Below are 18,066 nucleotides of genomic sequence, written 5' to 3'. Positions count from 1 at the left end.
CCCTCCATTTGTCAGTCATTATAGACACAAATTCCAGTGTGAACAAACATAGATCCGCCCTTACTCAGGTGCTCGATATGTCGAATAAGCCACTGCACATTGGAACTGCCTTCAGCTTGGCACTGAATTGAACCGAAGCTTGTGTTTACAATTCCATCCTCACCCTACTGGTCCCCAAGGCCTCTTGATAGGATATTCGGGAGCCACAATGCAGCATTTTGCCTTCCCCATAGAAAGAAGTGCCTGGTGAATCTGACCAGAAACCCCACAGGAGGGACAATCTGTTCGGCCCTCGAGGGAACCCCGATTTATTGGTTGCCCTGGCCACTAGTGATGTGTCTGACAGAGCCTGACACCTGACCTAGTGTCTGCCACCCAGAGAGCGGGCCCATTATCCAGCATGCTAGTTTGGCCATGGCCCAAGTCCATCCTCTCTACCCATGCTTTTTATTCAGGCACCTGTCCCAAGACCTTTGCTGGAATCCCTGCCAAATGGGGAACCTGAAGCTCAATAGAGAACTCTTCCTTCCACATGGCAGGAAACTTGGCAGTTGGGAGGCGAGTCCAACCCTCAATGTGGGAGCCTGCTGCATGGACAATGAGACCATGCCCACTCATGAGGGCCTCACTGGGCAGAAACTGGCAATGTGACCCTCAGAATGAGCAGGTTTTCAAACAAGCCCTCTCATTTGCACCACCAAGGTCCCTCATTGCAGGTCTGATATGCCCCTAGGCCCAAATCCTAACCTTTGGTGGGATTTTCCAGGTGCCCAAACCCAGAGCCCGCCTCTGGAATCCCCGATTTGGGGCACCCCTAAATTGGAAAACAGCACTCTTCCCTTCCACAATAAAGCCACCAAACTATGGGGAGCTGCTAGGATCCTTAGAGAGGAAAAGTCTCCCATGGACCCATGAGATCCCTCCTGCAATCCGAGGCCATCCTGGACCATCCAGATAGAAAAGCCTGTGCTACATTCTTCCAGTCCTCCTAATTACAGTTCCTGATGAGCTTCCCTCTTGGTCTACTCATTGGGTCTGTGATCACCTCGCCACACAACCTAACCCGAATTTGGGTTTGCAGACATCTCACCCAAAACCATGGGTAAAATGCTCTCCAAGATGAGGGTCTGTGGATCCACACCACAGGACTGTGCCTGTCATCCCCAAGGAAACTGTCACCTTCATAGTTGCCCAAACCTTCCAGATTAGGAGATACCTGCAAGAACTCTGAGCCCACCCCAATAGTGGCGGCTGCTCTTTACGAAAATGTGCATTCTGAAACCCTCATCACTTACATCCAGGCAGACAGCCATGTCAATGGTCCTGAGTCAGAAGATTGAATCTGACATGCCCCTAGGACCACATTGGAACCCTATATTAGGATTTCAGATATCTGTACTCAGGGTTCTGTTCTGAAATACCAACTTATGATACAGCAAGTGGTCCGTGACCCACACAACAGAACATCACCTATCCTCAGAAGGAAACCATGCACTTCTATCTGAGACAAACCCTCAGGGTAGGAGAATCCTGCAATGCACCTTAGCCACCAGCACATTCTAAGATCTCCCAGATATCAAACCAGCATTGTGGTCCATCTGCAAGAGATTCCATGTCAACTCAGGGCCTTGGTCCTTCACCCCAGAGCCACCAGAACGAACCTGCCATGTTCCTCAGCTGCAGTGGTCAATGGAGGTATGCTTTCCAGTCATCAATGCCGAACTGCTTTGCTACCCATACTTTCCACATGGGGGTCCCTGAAGCAAACAAACCAGACTCCATCTGTCCCATAGAAGGAAACCTTGCTGTTTGGAGCACCTCACAAGCCTCAGCGGGGGAAATCCTCCATGGGCTCTTGATGCCACCCCTCCATTTGTTGTTCATCATAGACACAAACTCTAGTGTGATGAAACATCTGACATCCACCCTTACTCAGGTGCTGGATATCTCAAAAAAGATGCTTCACATTGTAACTGCATTCCGCTTGGCACTGAATTGTACAGTAGCCTGTGTTTACAATTGCATCCTCACCCTAGTGGTCCCCACGGCCTCTTGATAATGAATTCTGGAGCCACAACGCAGCATTCAGCCTCGCTCATAGAAAGAAGTGCCTGCTAAGTCTGCCCAGAATCCCCACATAAGGATCAATCTGCTCAGCTCTCGAGACAACCCCGATTTATGGGTCGCCCTGGCCACTAGTGATGTGTCTGACAGAGCTTGAGCCCCGACCTAGTGTCAGTCACCAAGAGAGAGGGCCCCATATCTAGCATGTGGAACTGGCCATGGTCCAAGTCCGTCATCTCTACCCATCCTGGTATTCTGGCATATTTCCCCACACTTTGCTGGAATTCTTCCAATGGGGGAATCTGAAGCATAATAGAGTATTATTCCTTCCCGATTAAAAGAAACCTGGCTGTTGGTATGGGTGTCCAGCCTTCAAAGTGGGAGACAGGTGCATGACCAATGTGACCACGCCCACTCCTGAGGGCTGCCCTGGGCACAAACAGGCATTGTGACCCTCACTTGAGTATGCTTTCAAGCAAACCCTCTCAATTCCACCAGAAGGTTCCCACATTGCAGGCCTGGTACTCCCCTAGGTCCAAATCCTAACCCTTAGTGGGATTTTCCAAGCCCCAGACCTAGAGCCCATCTCTGGAATCCCTGTTTTGGGGCACCTCTAAGATGGAAAACAGCACTCTTATCTTCCCTGAAAAAGCCGCCAAACTATGTGGAGCCACCAGGATCCTTAGAGAGGAAAAGTCTCCCATGGACCCATGAGATCTTATCTGCATTCAGAGGCCATTCTGGGCACACAATCCAGATAGAAGTCTTTGCTACCAACTTCCAGTCACCCTAATTACAGTTCCTGATGATCTGCCCCCCAGTCTATGCATTGGGCCTGTGATCGCCCCTCGACTAACCAGAACCCAAATTTGTGTTTGAAGACTTCTCTCCCAAAACCATGGCTCACATGCCCTCCAGGATAGTGTCACTCGAGGTGCACCACAGGACTGTGGCTGCTATCCCCAAGGAAACCATGCCCATCACAGTTGCCCAAACCTTATAGATTAAGAGAAATCTGCAAGGCCCCTGAGCCCACCCCAATATTGGTGGCTGCTCTGGACACAAATGCAAAGTATGAAACAACCTGATCCCCTCTACCCAGGCAGACAGCCACGTCAATGGTCTTGAGTCATAAGATTGAACCTGATATGCCCTTGGTCCTGATTGGAACACTTGATTAGGTTTTCAGGCATCTGTCCTCAGGGGCCTATTATGGAATACCAACTTATGATACAACATGTGGTCCCTGAGCCACACAACAGAACATCTCCTGTTCCCAGAAGGAAACCGAGCTCTTTGACCTGTGTCAAACCCTCAGGATAGGAGACTCCTGCACAGCACCTTAGCCACCAGCACATTCTAAGATCGTAACAAATTAGCATTGTGACCCATCTGAAAGAGATTCCATGTTAACTCATCGCCCTTGGTATTTTACCCCAGAGCCTCCAGAACGAACCTGCCATGTTCCTCAGCTGCAATGGAGAATGGAGATGTGCTTTCTAGGCATGCATGTTGGAGAGCTCTGCTACCCAGAAATTCAACATGGGGCACCCTGGAGCAAACAAAGCAGATTCCACCTATCCAGTAGAAGGAAACCTTGCTGTTTAGAGCATGTAACAAGCCTCAGAGTGGAAAATCCTCCATGGCGCTTGATGCCACCCCTTCCTTTGTCGGTCATCATAGACCCAAACTCCAGTGTGAGCAAATATCTGACATCCTCCCTTACTCAGGTGCTGGATATCTCGAATAAGCCCCTGCACATTGGAACTGCCTTCCTCTTGGCACTGAATTTAACCGTAGCTTGTGTTGACAATTCTATCCCCACCTTCCTGGTTCACAACCCCTTTGATAGGGACTTCTGGAGCCACAACTCAGAATTCTGCATGCCCCACAGAAAGAAGAAGTGCCCGGTGAGACTACCCAGAATCCACACATGAGGATCCACCTGCATGGCCCTCGATGGCACCCTAATATCATAGGCCGCCAAGAGCACTCAGGCTCTCTCTGACTGAGGCTGAGCCACGACCTCTAGTCTGGCATGCATAGAGTGGGCCCCATAACCTGCTGGTGGGACCTGCTTTGGCCCAAAGCCATCACATCTACTCAACCTGGATATTCAGGCATCTCTCCCCAGACCGTAGCTCAAATCCCTGCCTATGGGGGAACCTGAAGCCCAAGAGTACTCCTCCTTCTGGATGGCAGGAAACCTGGCTGTTGGGATGGGTGTCCAACCCTCAGCGTGGGAACCATCTGCATGGCCTATGAGACCACGGCCACTCTTTGTAGCCACCCTGGACACAAACAGGAATTGTGACCCTCAGCATGAGCCTGCTTTCAAACAAAAGCCCTCTGTAGCTAGAACTGGAAACTGCTGAGCATGCCAACAAGATCCCTAGTGCCAAATGCTCACCCTCATTCATGTTTCATGGCGCCCAGCCCCCAAGCCTGTTTCTGGAATCCCACATTTGGGTATTCCCTGAGTTGGAAAACAAAAGTCTTCCCTTCCACCAGAGACACCAAACTCTTATGAACTGGGCAAAATCCCCAGAGACGAAGAATATCTCATGGCCTCATGAACGCACTGCTACAATTTGCGACCGTCCTGGACATACAATCCTGACAGAAAAGCCTGCGCTACTGCCTCTAAGAAACTGTAATTTTAGTACACTATGAACTGACCTCAGGGCCTGCATATCAGGCCTGTGATCACCTCGGCCCCCACCCTAACCCTAGTTTGCATTTGCAGATTTCTGTCCCCAAAGCTCTGGCTCACATGCCCTCCAGGATGGGGCCTCTGGTGCAACACCAGACGATTGTGCCTGCCCTCCTGAAGGAAAATCTTCCCTTCACTGTTACCCAAATCCTGAAGATAAGGAGCAATGTAAAAAGCCCCTGAGCCCACCTTAATAGTGAGGAAAACTCTGGAACAAAATGGGCATTCTGGCACACCATGAGCACCTGCCTCCAGGCAGACATCCATGTCAAAGGCCCTGAATCAGACAATTGAACCTGACATGCCCCTAGGATTTCATCGATACCATAGATTGGATTTTCAAGTGCCTGTCCGCAGAGGCCTTTTCTCCAATACCAACTTATATTACAACATGTGGTCTGTAAGCCACACAACAGAACCCCTCCTGTCCCCAGTAGGATAGCTTTCTCTTGGTAGCTATGTCCAAGACTCAGTGTAGGAGAATCCGGCATGGCCCCTGACCACCCCAACGTTCTATCATTTCCCTGGATACAAACCAGCTTTATGATCCAACAGCATGAAACTCCATGTCAACTCAGGCTGCTTACACCTTCGCCCCAGAGTCACCAGAATGAACCAGCCATGTGTCCTCAGCTGCAATGGAGTTGCAGGTCAATGGAGTTGTGCTTTCAGATATCCGTGAGGGAGAGCTCTGCTACACAAACTTTCCATCTTGGGGACCCTGAAGCAAACAAACCAGACTCCACCAGTCCATTAAAAGTAAACACTGCTGTTTGGAGCATCTCAAAAGTCACAGCATGGGAAATCCTCCAAGCCTCGTGACGCCACCCTTCCATTTGGCAGTCATCATAGACACAAACTCCAGTGTGAGCAAATATCTGATATCCACCTTTACTCTGGTGCTGGATATCTCATATCAGCAGCTGCACCCTGGAACTGCCTTCCGCTTGTCACGGCATTTAACTGTAGCATGTGTTTACAATTCCATTCTCACCCTCCTTTTGCCCACTCCAGAGTCCTGGACAAGTGTGCGTACATTACCGAAGGAAACTCTGCCCTTCACTGTTGCCAAAACCCTGAAGATTAGGAGCAAAGAACAAAGCCACATGCCCTCCGGGATGGGGTCTCTGGAGCCACAGCAGACAAATGTGCGTATGTTCCCGAAGGAAACTCTGCCATTCACTGTTGCCAAAACCCTGAAGATTAGGAGCAAAGTACAAATTCCCTGAGCCCACCTCAATTCAAAGGAAAACTCTGGACCCAAATGCACATTCTGACACACAATGAGGACCTCCTCCAGGCAGACATCCAAGTCAAAGGCCCTGGGTCAGAAGATTAAACCTGACATGCCTCTAGTATTCCATCTATACCCAAGCTTAGGTTTTCAGGTGCCTATACCCAGGGGCCTGTTACCCAATACCAACTTATATACCAACATATGGTCACTGAGCCACAATACAGAACCCCTCCTGTCCCCAGAAGGATACGTTGCTTTTGGTAACTGTGTCTAAGACTCAGTTTAGGAGAATCCTCCATGGGCCCCTGACCATCCCAACATTCTAACATCTCCCTGGATACAAAGCAGCACTGTGATCCAACAGCATGAAATTCATTGTCAACACAGGCCTCTTGGAACTTCACCCCACAAGCACCAGATTGAACCTGCCATGTTCCTCAGATGCAATGGTCAATGGAGTTGTGCTTTCCTGGCATCCATGCGGGATGGCTCTGCTACCCAGACTTCCCATATGGGGGACCCTGAAGCAAACAAACCAGACTCCCCGTGTCCAGTAGAAGAAAACTTTGCTGTTTGGAGGATCTCTCATGCCCCAGCATGGGAAATCCTACATGGCCTCAGGACGCCACACCACCATCTGTTGGTCATCATACACACAAACACCAGTGTGAGCAAGCATCTGACATCCGCCCTTAGTCAGGTGCTGGATATCTCGAATGAGCCGCTGCATACTGGAACTGCCTACCGCGTGGCACTGAATTTAATAGTAGCTTATGTTTACAATTCCATCCTCACCCTCCTGGTCCTAAAAACCCTTTTGATAGGGAATTCTGAAGCCACAATGCAGCATTCTGCCTACCGCACAGAAAGAAGTCCTGCCTGGTGATTCTGCCCAGAAACTCCACATGAGGATCCACCTGCATGTCACTCGACAGCACGCTAATCTCATAAGCTGCAATGGGCACTCAGGCTCTGTCTGACACAGCCTGAACTTCAGACAGCCATACAGACAGTGGGCCCCGTATTCTGAAGATGGGAAATGCTGTGGCCCGAAGCTCTCATCTCTACTCAACCTGAGTGTTCAGGCATCTCTCTGCAGACCGTAGCTCAATCCCTGCTTATAGGGGAACCTGAAGCACAAGAGTATTCCTGATTCCCAATGGAAGGAAATCTGGCTGTTGAGATGGGTGGCCAACCCTCAGTGTGGGAACCAGCTGCATGGCCCATGAGAACACGGTCACTCATGGGAACGGACTTGGGCACCAAAAGGCATTTTGACTCTCAACGTGATCCTGCTTTCAAACAAACCCCCTCAGTATCTGGACCAGGGGCCTGCAGAGTGGACCTGCCATGTTCCTAGGTCCAAATCCTCACCCTCGTTTATATTTTCCAGGCATCCAGACCCAGGATCTGTACCTGGAATCCCTCTTGTGAGGGTCCCCTGAGATGGAAAACAGCAGTCTTCCATTCCCCCAGAGACCAAACTCTTGGGAGCTGGGTAGAATCCCCAAAGACGAAGAATCACCCATGGCCCCATGAAGACACGCCTATATTTTGCGACTGTCCTGGATACACAATCCAGACAGAAAAGCCTGTGCTACCACCTCTATGACACCTTAATTTCAGTACACTATGAGCTGTAGTCAGGGTCTGCAGATAGGGTCTGTAACCACCTCAGGCCTCACCCTAAACTTGTTCGCATTTCCAGATTTCAGTCCTCAAATCCCTGGCCCACGTGCTTTCCAGGATGGGGCCTCCGGTGCAACACTGGACGATTGTAACTACACTCCTGAAGGAATGTCTACCCTTTACTGTTGCTCAATCCCTGAATATTTGGAGAAAAATACAAAGCCCCTGAGCACACCTTAATTTGGAATAATGCACTGGACCCAGATGGGCATTCTGACACACAATGATCACCTGCCTCCAAAGACATACAAGTAAAAGGCCCTGAGTCAGAAGATTGAACCTGACATGCCCCTAGGACTTAATCGATACCCTAGCTTAGATTTTCAGTCATCTGTTCCCAGAGGCCTCTTCTTAAATACCAACTTATATTCCAACATGTGGTTCCTGAGCCACAAAAGAGAACCCCTCCTGTCACCAGTAGGATACCTTGCTCTTGGTAGCTATGTCCAAGACTCAGTATAGAAGAATCCTGCATGGCCCATGAACACCCCAACATTCTAATGTCTCCCTGGATACAAACCAGCATTGTGATCCAACAGCATGAAACTCCAGGTCAACGAAGTCAGCTTGGAAATTTGCCCCAGAGCCACCAGATTGAACCTGCTATGTTCCTCAGCTGCGATGATCAATGGAGTTGTGCTTTTTAGGCATCCATGCGGGAGAGCTCTGCTACCAAACTTTCCACATGGGGAACCCTGGAGCAAAAAAAAAAAACAGAATTCCCGGAGGAGGAGTCAAGATGGCGGAGAAGTAGCAGGCTGAGACTACTTCAGCAAGTAAGAGATCAGCTACATAGCTTATCTAAAGATTGCAAACACCTACAAATCCAATGGCAGATCTAAGAGAAGAAGAACAGCAATTGTAGAAACAGAAAATCCATAATTTTCTGAAAGGTAGGACTGGCAGAGAAGTGAATCCAAAGTGACAGGAAGATGGACCCCGGAGGGAGGGACTGGCTCCCAGCAAACGGTGGAACAATGGAGCACAAAATCAGGACTTTTAAAAGTCTGTTCCGCTGAGGGACATCACTCCAGAGGCTAATCCAGGGTGAAGCCCATGCGGGCTCAGCGTGGCCTCAGGTCCCGCAGGGTCACAGAAGGATCGAGGGTGTCTGAGTGTCACAGAGCTTACAGGTATTAGAACAGGGAAGCCGGCTAAAGAGACAGAGCCGACAGTGAGCTCCCAGCTCAGGGTTACCCTGAACCGGTCGCAGGCTCGGTGAGCTTGTAGCATGGCCAGAGGCCAGGGAGACGGGAGTAATTGGGCGTGGTTCTCTGAGGGCGCACTGAGCAGTGGGGCCCTGGGCTCTTGGCTCCTCTGGGCAGGAAAACGGGAGGCCACCATTTTCATTCCTGTCCTCTGGAACTCTACAGAAAGCACTCAGGGAACAAAAGCTCCCTATGGCGAACCCGAGCGGATTACCTAACCCGGGCCCTGGTAAGGGCGGTGCAATTCCACCTGGGGCAAAGATGCTTGAGAATCACTACAACAGCCCCGCCCCCAGAAGATCAACAAGAAATCCAGCCAGAATCAAGTTCACCTACCAAGGAGTGCAGTTTCAATACCAAGGAGAGCAGCGGAATTCCAGAGGAGGAGAAAACAAAGCACGGAACTCATGGATTTCTTCCCATGATTCTTTAGTCTTGAAGTTAATTTAATTTTTTTTTCAATTTTTTTCTCTTCTTTTGCTAATTTTTTTAACTTTTACACTTTTCTTTTTTAACGTTTTTTAACTAGTTTATCTAATATATATATATTTTTTTCCTTTTTATACTTTTTCTTTATTTGTTTTCTTTTTTTAATTGTTTCTTTTCTTTGTTTTTTAATTTTTTTTTATTTTTTGAACGTCCTTTTATCCCTTTCTCCACCTTCAAGATTTGGGATCTCTTCTGATTTGGTTAAAGCATATTTTACTGGGTTGTAGCCACCCTTTTAGTATTTTACTTGCACCTTCATATTCTCTTATCTGGACAAAATGACAAGGCGGAAAAATTCACCACAATAAAAAAAAAGAAAAAGCAAAAAAAAAAAAAAAACAAGGGGCAGTACCAAAGGCTAGGGACCTAACCAATAAAGACATTGGTAAGATGTCTGATCTAGAGTTCAGAATGATGATTCTCAAGGTTCTAGTTGGGATCAAAAAGGCATGGAAGGTATTAGAGAAACACTCTCGGAAGATATAAAAGCCCTTTCTGCAGAAATAAAAGAACCAAAATCTAACCAAGTAGAAATAAAAAAAAAACTATTAATGGGGTGCAATCATAAAGAAAGGCTCTCACTGCTAGGATAAATGAGGCAGAAGAAAGAATTAGAGATATAGAAGACCAAATGACAAAGAATAAAGAAGCTGGGAAAAAGAGGGACAAAAAGCTACTGGACCACGAGGGAAGAATTCGAGAGATAAGTGACACCATGAGACAAAACAACATGAGAATAATTGGGATTCCAGAGGAAGGAGAAAGAGAGAGGGGAGCAGAAGGCATTCTGGAGAGAATTATTGGAGAGAATTTCCCCAATATGGCAAAGGGAGCAAGCATCAAAATCCAGGAGGTGCAGAGAACGTCCCTCAAAATCAGTAGGAATAGGTCCACACCCCGTCACCTAATAGTACAATTTACAAGTCTTAGTGACAAAGAGAAAAATCATCCCTGGAAAAGAAGTCTGTAACATGCAATGGTAAAAATATTAGATTGGCAGCAGACTTATCCAGAGACCTGGCAGGCCAGAAAGAGCTGGCATGATATTTTCAGAGCACTAAATGAGAAAAACATGCAGCCAAGAATACTATATCCAGCTAGGCTATCATTGAAAATAGAAGGAGAGATTTAAAGCTTCCAGGACAAACAAAAACTGAAAGAATTTGCAAACACCAAACCAGCTCTACAGGAAATATTGAAAGGGGTCCTCTAAGCAAAGAGAGAGCCTAAAACTGGTAGATCAGAAAGGAACAGAGACAATATACAGTAACAGTCACCTTACAGACAATACAATGGCACTAAATTCATATCTCTCAATAGTTACCCTGAATGTTAATGGGTTAAATGCCCCCAATCAAAAGACACAGGGTATCAGAATGGATAAAAAAAAAATCTATATGTTGCCTACAAGAAACTCATTTTAAACCCAAAGACACATCCAGATTTAAAGTGATGGGGTGGAAAAGAATTTACCATGCTAATGGACATCAGAAGAAAGCAGGAGTGGCAATCTTTATATCAGATCAACTAGATTTAAGCCAAAGACTATAAGAGATGAGGAAAGACACTATATCATACTCAAAGGATCTTTCCAACAAGAAAATCTAACAATTTTAAATATCTATGCCCCCAATGTGGTAGCAGCCAACTATATAAACCAATTAATAACAAAATCAAAGAAACACATCAACAATAATACAATAATAGTAGGGGAATTTAACACTCTCCTCACTGAAATGGACAGATCATCCAAGCAAAGGATCAACAAGGAAATAAAGGCCTTAAATGACACACTGGACCAGATGAACATCATAGATATATTCAGAACATATCATCCCAAAGCAACAGAATAAACATTCTTCTCTACTGCACATGGAACATTCTCCAGAACAGATCACATCCTCAGTCCTAAATCAGGTCTCAAACAGTATCAAAAGATTGGGATCATTCCCTGCATATTTTCGGACCACAATGCTCTGAAGCTAGAACTCGATCACAAGAGGAAATTTGAAAAGAACGCAAACACATTGAGACTAAACAACATCCTTCTAAAGAATGAATGGGTCAACCAGGAAATTAAAGAAGAATTGAAAAAATCATGGAAAAAATTGATAATGACAGTTCAAAATTTGTGGGACACAACAAAGGCAGTCCTGAGAGGAAAATATATAGCGGTACAAGCCTTTCTCAAGAAACAAGAAAGGTCTCAGGTACACAGCCTAACTTTACACCTAAAGGAGCTGGAGAAAGAACAAGAAAGAAACCCTAACCCCAGCAGTAGAAGAGAAATCATAAAGATCAGAGCAGAAATCAATGAAATAGAAACCAAAAAACAATAGAGCAAATCAAGGAAACTAGGAACTGGTTCTTTGAAAGAATTAATAAAATTGATAAACCCCTGGCCAGACTTATCAAAAAGAAAAGAGAAAGGACCCAAATAAATAAAATCATGAATGAACGAGGAGATATCACAACTAACACCACAGAAATACGGACAATTATAAGAACATACTATGAACAACTTTACACCAACAAATTTGAAAATCTGGAAGAAATGGATGCATTCCTAGAGACATATAAACTACCAAAACTGACCAGGAAGAAATAGAAAGCCTGAACAGGCCCATAACCAGTAAAGAGATTGAAGCAGTCATTAAAAATCTCCAAACAAAAGCCCAGGGCCAGAAGGCTTCCTGGGGCAATACTACCAAACATTTAAAGAAGAACTAATTCCTATTCTCCTGAAACTGTTCCAAAAAATAGAAATGGAAGGAAAACTTCCAAACTCATCTTATGAGGCCAGCATCACCTTGATCCCAAAACCAGACAAGAATCCCATCAAAAAAGAGAACTACAGACCAATATCCTTGATGAACAGAGATGCGAAAATTCTCACCAAAATACTAGCCAATAAGATTCAACAGTACATTAAAAGGGTTATTCACCACGACCAAGTGGGATTTATTCCAGGGATGCAAGGTTGGTTCAACATCTGCAAATCAATTAATGTGATAAATACATCAATAAAAGAAAGAACAAGAACCATATGATACTCTCAATAGATGCTGAAAAAGCATTTGACAAAGTACAGGATCCCTTCCTGATCAAAACCCTTCAAAGTGTAGGGATAGAGGGCACATACCTCAATATCATCAAAGCCATCTAAGAAAATAACACCGCAAATATCACTCTCAATGGAGAAAAACTGAAAGCTTTTCTGCTAAGGTCAGGAACATGGCAGGGATGTCCATTATCACCACTGCTATTCAACATAGTACTAGAAGTCCTAGCCTCAGCAATCAGACAACAAAAGGAAATTAAAGGCATCCAAATCAGCAAAGAAGAAGTCAAACTATCACGCTTTGCAGATGATATGATACTTTATGTGGAAAACCCAAAAGACTCCACTCCAAAACTGCTAGAACTTGTACAGTAATTCAGCAATGTATAAGGATATAAAATCAATGCACAGAAATCAGTTGCATTTCTCTACACCAACAGCAAAACAGAAGAAAGAGAAATTAAGGAGTCAATTCCATTTACAATTGCACCCAAAACCATGAGATACTTAGGAACAAACCTAACCAAAGAAGCTATACTCAGAAAAATATGAAGTAATCATGAAAGAAATTGAGGAAGACACAAAGAATTGGAGAAATTTTCCTTGCTCCTGGATTGGAAGAATAAATATTGTGAAAATGCCTGTGCGACCAAAAGCAATCTACACATGTAATGCAATTCCTATCAAAGTACTATCCATCTTTTTCAAAGAAATGGAACAAATAATCCTAAAATTTATATGGAACTAGAAATGACCCCGCATAGCCAAAGGAATATTGAAAAGGAAAGCCCAAGCTGGTGGCATCACAATTCCAGACTTCAAGCTCTATTACAAAGCTGTCATCATCAAGACAGCTTGATACTGGCACAAAAACAGACACATAGATCAATGGACGAGAAGAGAGCCCAGAAATAGACCCGCAACTCAATGTCAACTAATTTTCGACTAAGCAGGAAAGAATGCCCAATGGAAAAAAAGACAGCCTCTTCAATAAATGGTGTTGGGAAAATTGGACAGCCACATGTAGAAAAATGAAATTGGACCATTTCCTTACACCACACTCGAAAATAGACTCAAAATGGATGAAGGGTCTCAATGTGAGAAAGGAATCCATCAAAATCCTTGAGGAGAACACAGGCAGCAACCTCTTTGACTTAAGCCTCAGCAATATCTTCCTAGGAAAAACAAAAAGGCAAGGGATACAAGGGCAAAAATGAACTATTGGGATTTCATCAAGATCAAAAGCTTTTTCACAGCAAAGGAAACAGTTAACAAAACCAAAAGACAACTGACAGAATGGGAGAAGATATTTGCAAACGACATATCAGATAAAGGGCTAGTGTCCAAAATCTATAAAGAACTTATCAAACTCAACACCCAAAGAACAAATAATCCAATCAAGAATTGGATGAGATCATGAGCAGACATTTCAGAAAAGAAGACACCCAGATGGCCAACAGACACATGAAAAACTGCTCCACATCACTCCGCATCAGGGAAATACAAATCAAAGCCACAATGAGGTATCACTTCACACCAGTCAGAATGGCTAAAATTAACAAGTCAGGAAATGACAGATCCTTCAGAGGATGCAGAGAAAGGGGAACCCTCCTCCACTGTTGGTGAGAATGCAAGCTGGTGCAACCACTCTGGAAAACAGCATGGAGGTTCCTCAAAATGTTGAAAATAGAACTACACTATGACCCAGCAATTGAACTACTGGGTATTTACCATAAAGATACAATCATAGTGATCTGAAGGGGCACGTGCACCCAAATGTTTATAGCAGCAATGTCCACAATAGCCAAACTATGGAAAGAACCTAGATGTCCATCAACAGATGAATGGATAAAGAAGATGTGGTATATATACACAATGGTATAGTATGCAGCCATCAAAAGAAATGAAATCTTGCCATTTGCAATGACATGGATGGAACTAGAGGGTATTATGCTTAGCAAAATAAGTCAAGAGGAGAAAGACAACTATCATACGATCTCCCTGATATGAGGAAGTGGAGAATACAACATGGGGTGTTAAGGGGGTGGAGAAGAATAAATGAAACAAGATGGTATTGGGAGGGAGAAAAACCTTAAGTGACTCTTAATCTCACAAAACAAACTGAGGGATGCTGGAGGGAGGGGGCTTGGGAGAAGAGGGGTGGGGTTATGGACATTGGGGAGGATATGGTGAGTGCTGTGAAGTGTGTAAACCTGGCGATTCACATACCTGTACCCTGGGGGTTAAAAATATATTATATATTTATAAAAAATAAAAAAATAAATAACAGAATTCCACTATCCAGTCAAGGAAACCTTGCTGTTTGGAGCATCTCACAAACCGCAGTGTGGGAAATCCTCCATGGTCTCATGACGCCACCCCTCCTTTTGGTGGTCATGGTTGACACAAACTCCAGGGTGAACAAGCATCTGACATCAACCATTATTCAGGTCCAGGATATCTTGAATCAGCCACTGCACACTGGAACTGCCTTCCACTTGGCACTGAATAACTGAACCTTGTGTTTACAATTCCATCCTCAGCCTCCTGGTCAACAAACCCACTTGATAGGGAATTCTGGAGCCACGACGCAGAATTCTGCATGCCCCGCAGAAAGAAGTAATGCCTGGTGCATCTGCCCAGAAACCCCACATGAGGATCCACCAGCATGGCCCTCGACAGCACCCTAATATCATAGGCTGCCATGGGCACTGAGGCTTTGTCTGACACAGCCTGAGCCACGACCTCCAGTCAGGCACGCAGACAGTGGGCACCATGTCTTGCAGGTGGGACCTGCCATGGCCCAAAACCATCACATCTACTCAATCTGGATATTCAGGCCTCTTTCCAAGATTGTAGCTCAAATCCCTGACTATGGAGTAACCTGAAGCACAAGAGTACTCACCTTCCCAATGGCAGGAATCCTGGCTCTTGAGATAGGTGTACAACCCTCAGAGTGGGAATCAGCTGCATGGCTGTTGAGACCACGCCACTCATGGGAGCCACTCTGGAAACAAACTGGCATTGATACCCTGAGTGTGAGACTGCTTTCAAAAAAAACCCCTCAGTAGCTGGACCAGGAGCCTGCAGAGCATGCCTACCACATTAGGGCCAACCTCTCACCCTCATAGGTGTTTTCCAGGCACCCACACCCAGAACCTATCTCTGGAATACCTCCTTTGGGGTCCCCTGAGACGGAAAACAGCAGTGTTCCCTTCTGCCAGAGACAACAAACTCTTGGGAGCTAAGCAGAATCCCCAGAGCCGAAGTATCTCCCATAGCTACATGAAGCCACCCCTACATTTTGCGACCATCTGGGACAAACAATGCAGAGAGAAAAGCCTGCCCTAATGCCTCCATGACTCCTTAACTTCAGTACACTACGAGCTGCCCTCAGGGCCTGCAAATCGAGCCTGTGATCACCTTGACCCTAACCCTAACCCTAGTTCCCGTTTGCAGATTTGTCCCTAAACCCCTCGTACAGAAGCCCTGCAGGATGGGCCCTCTGGAGCCAAACTGGACGACTGTGCCTACACTCCCAAAGAAAACTCTGCCCTTCACATTTCCCAAACCCAGAAGGATAGGAGAAATGTACAAAATCCGTAAGCACACCTCAATTTGAGGAAAAATCTGGACCCAATTGCGCAATCTAACACACAGTAAGCACCTGCCTCCAGGCAGACATCCAAGTCAAAGGCCGTGAGTCAGAAGATGGAACCTGACATGCCCTAGGACTTCATCGATACCCTAGCTTTGATTTTCAGGCGCCTGTCCCTAGAGGCCTTTTCTCCAATACAAACTTATATTCCAACATGTGGTACCTGAGATACAAAACAGAACCCCTCCTGTTCCCGAAGTATAACTTGCTATTGATAGCTGTGTCCAAGACTCAGTATAGGAGAATCCTGCATGGCCCCTGACCACCCCAACATTCTAACGTCTCCCTGGATACAAACCAGCATTGTGATCCAACAGCATGAAACACCATGTCAACTCAGGCCACATCGAACTTTGCCCCAGAGCCACCAAATCGAAAACATCATGTTCCCCGGCTGCAGTGGCCAATGGAATTGTGCTTTCAGGCATCCATGTGGGAGAGCTCTGCACCCAAATTTTCCATATAAGAGACCCTAGAGAAAACAAACCGGACTCCACCTGTCCAGTAGAAAGAAACCTTGCTATTTGGAGCATCTCACAAGCCCCAGCAAGGGAAATCCTCCATGGCCTCGTGACGCCACCCTCCCATTTGTGGTCATCATAGGCACAAACTCAAGTGTGAGCAAACATCTGACATCCGCCTTTACTCAGGTGCTGGATACCTCGCATCAGCTGCTGCACACTGGAACTGCCTTCCGCTTGGCACTGAATTGAACCATAGCTTGTGTTTACAATTCCACCCTCACCCTCCTCGTCCCCAAAACCTCTTGATAAGGAACTTTGGAGCCACAATGCAGCATTCTGCCTACCCCACAGAAACAAAAAGTTCCTGTTGAGTCTGCCCAAAAGCCCACATGATGATCCACCTGCCTGGCCCTCGACGGCACTTTAATATCTTAGGCCATCATGGGCACTCAGGCACTGTCTGACGCAGCCTGAGCCACAACCTCCAAACAGCCATGCAGACAGTGGGCCCCATAACCTGCAGGTGGGACCTGCATAGCCCAAAACCATCATCTCTACTCAACATGGGTATTTAGGCATCTTTCCCAGACTAAAAGCCCCTGAGCCCACCTCAATTTCGAAGTACCTTCTGTACTGAAATGCATATTCTGACATTCCAAAGCCATCAGTGACACAAAATCCCGAGACAAAAGCCTGAACATGCACCTCCCACTCGCCCTTTGTTCATATTTTGAAGTGTTTTCCTCACGGTCTCTAGATCAGGTCTGCCATACCTATGTCCGCAAACCTACGCTGAGTTTGTGTTTTCAGAGTTCTGTCCCCATAGCCCTGGCCCACACACGCTACAGACTGGGGACCCAGGAGTCACACCTCAGGACTGTCCCTGTACTCTCAAAGGGAATTCTTCCCGTTCCTTTGGCCACAACCGTTCAAATTAGAAAAAACTTCCCAAGTCCCTGAGGCCATCCCAATAGTGTAGACTGCCCCAGACAAACAGGGTCATTCTGACTCCATCTGAACACCTACCTCCACTCAGACCCGTAGACAGTTGTCCCCATAGAAGAAGACTGGAATGAATAGGTTCCTAGGCTGGAATTGGATCCATTGCTTTGGTTTCCAGGCTTCACTCTTCAGAGACCTGGTTTCCATTAAAAGCATATGGGGGTTTCCTGAGGCACCCTTCAGAACAAATCTCGTCTCCACATGGGCAACTTGCACATTGGAGCTGTGTCAATACTTCCGGTTAAGAGAATCTTTCAGGGGCCCGGTGCCACCTCCCCATTCCAAGGACGCCATGGACACAAACCCACATTAGGACCCATCCTCAGGAGAGTCCATTTCAACTCAGCCCCCTTGTTTGCTCCCCCAGAGCAAGCAGATCGAAACTGTGTTGTCACTAGGAGACAATTAGAATGTGAGGTGAGTTTCACAGGCATCAGTCTGTAGAACCCAGCTCTGGATTAATTCTGTATGGGACGTCCTC

This window comes from Neovison vison, chromosome 4 (assembly GCF_020171115.1).
Source record: "Neovison vison isolate M4711 chromosome 4, ASM_NN_V1, whole genome shotgun sequence".
NCBI lineage: Eukaryota > Metazoa > Chordata > Mammalia > Carnivora > Mustelidae > Neogale > Neogale vison.
This window is presented reverse-complemented; position numbering follows the sequence as displayed.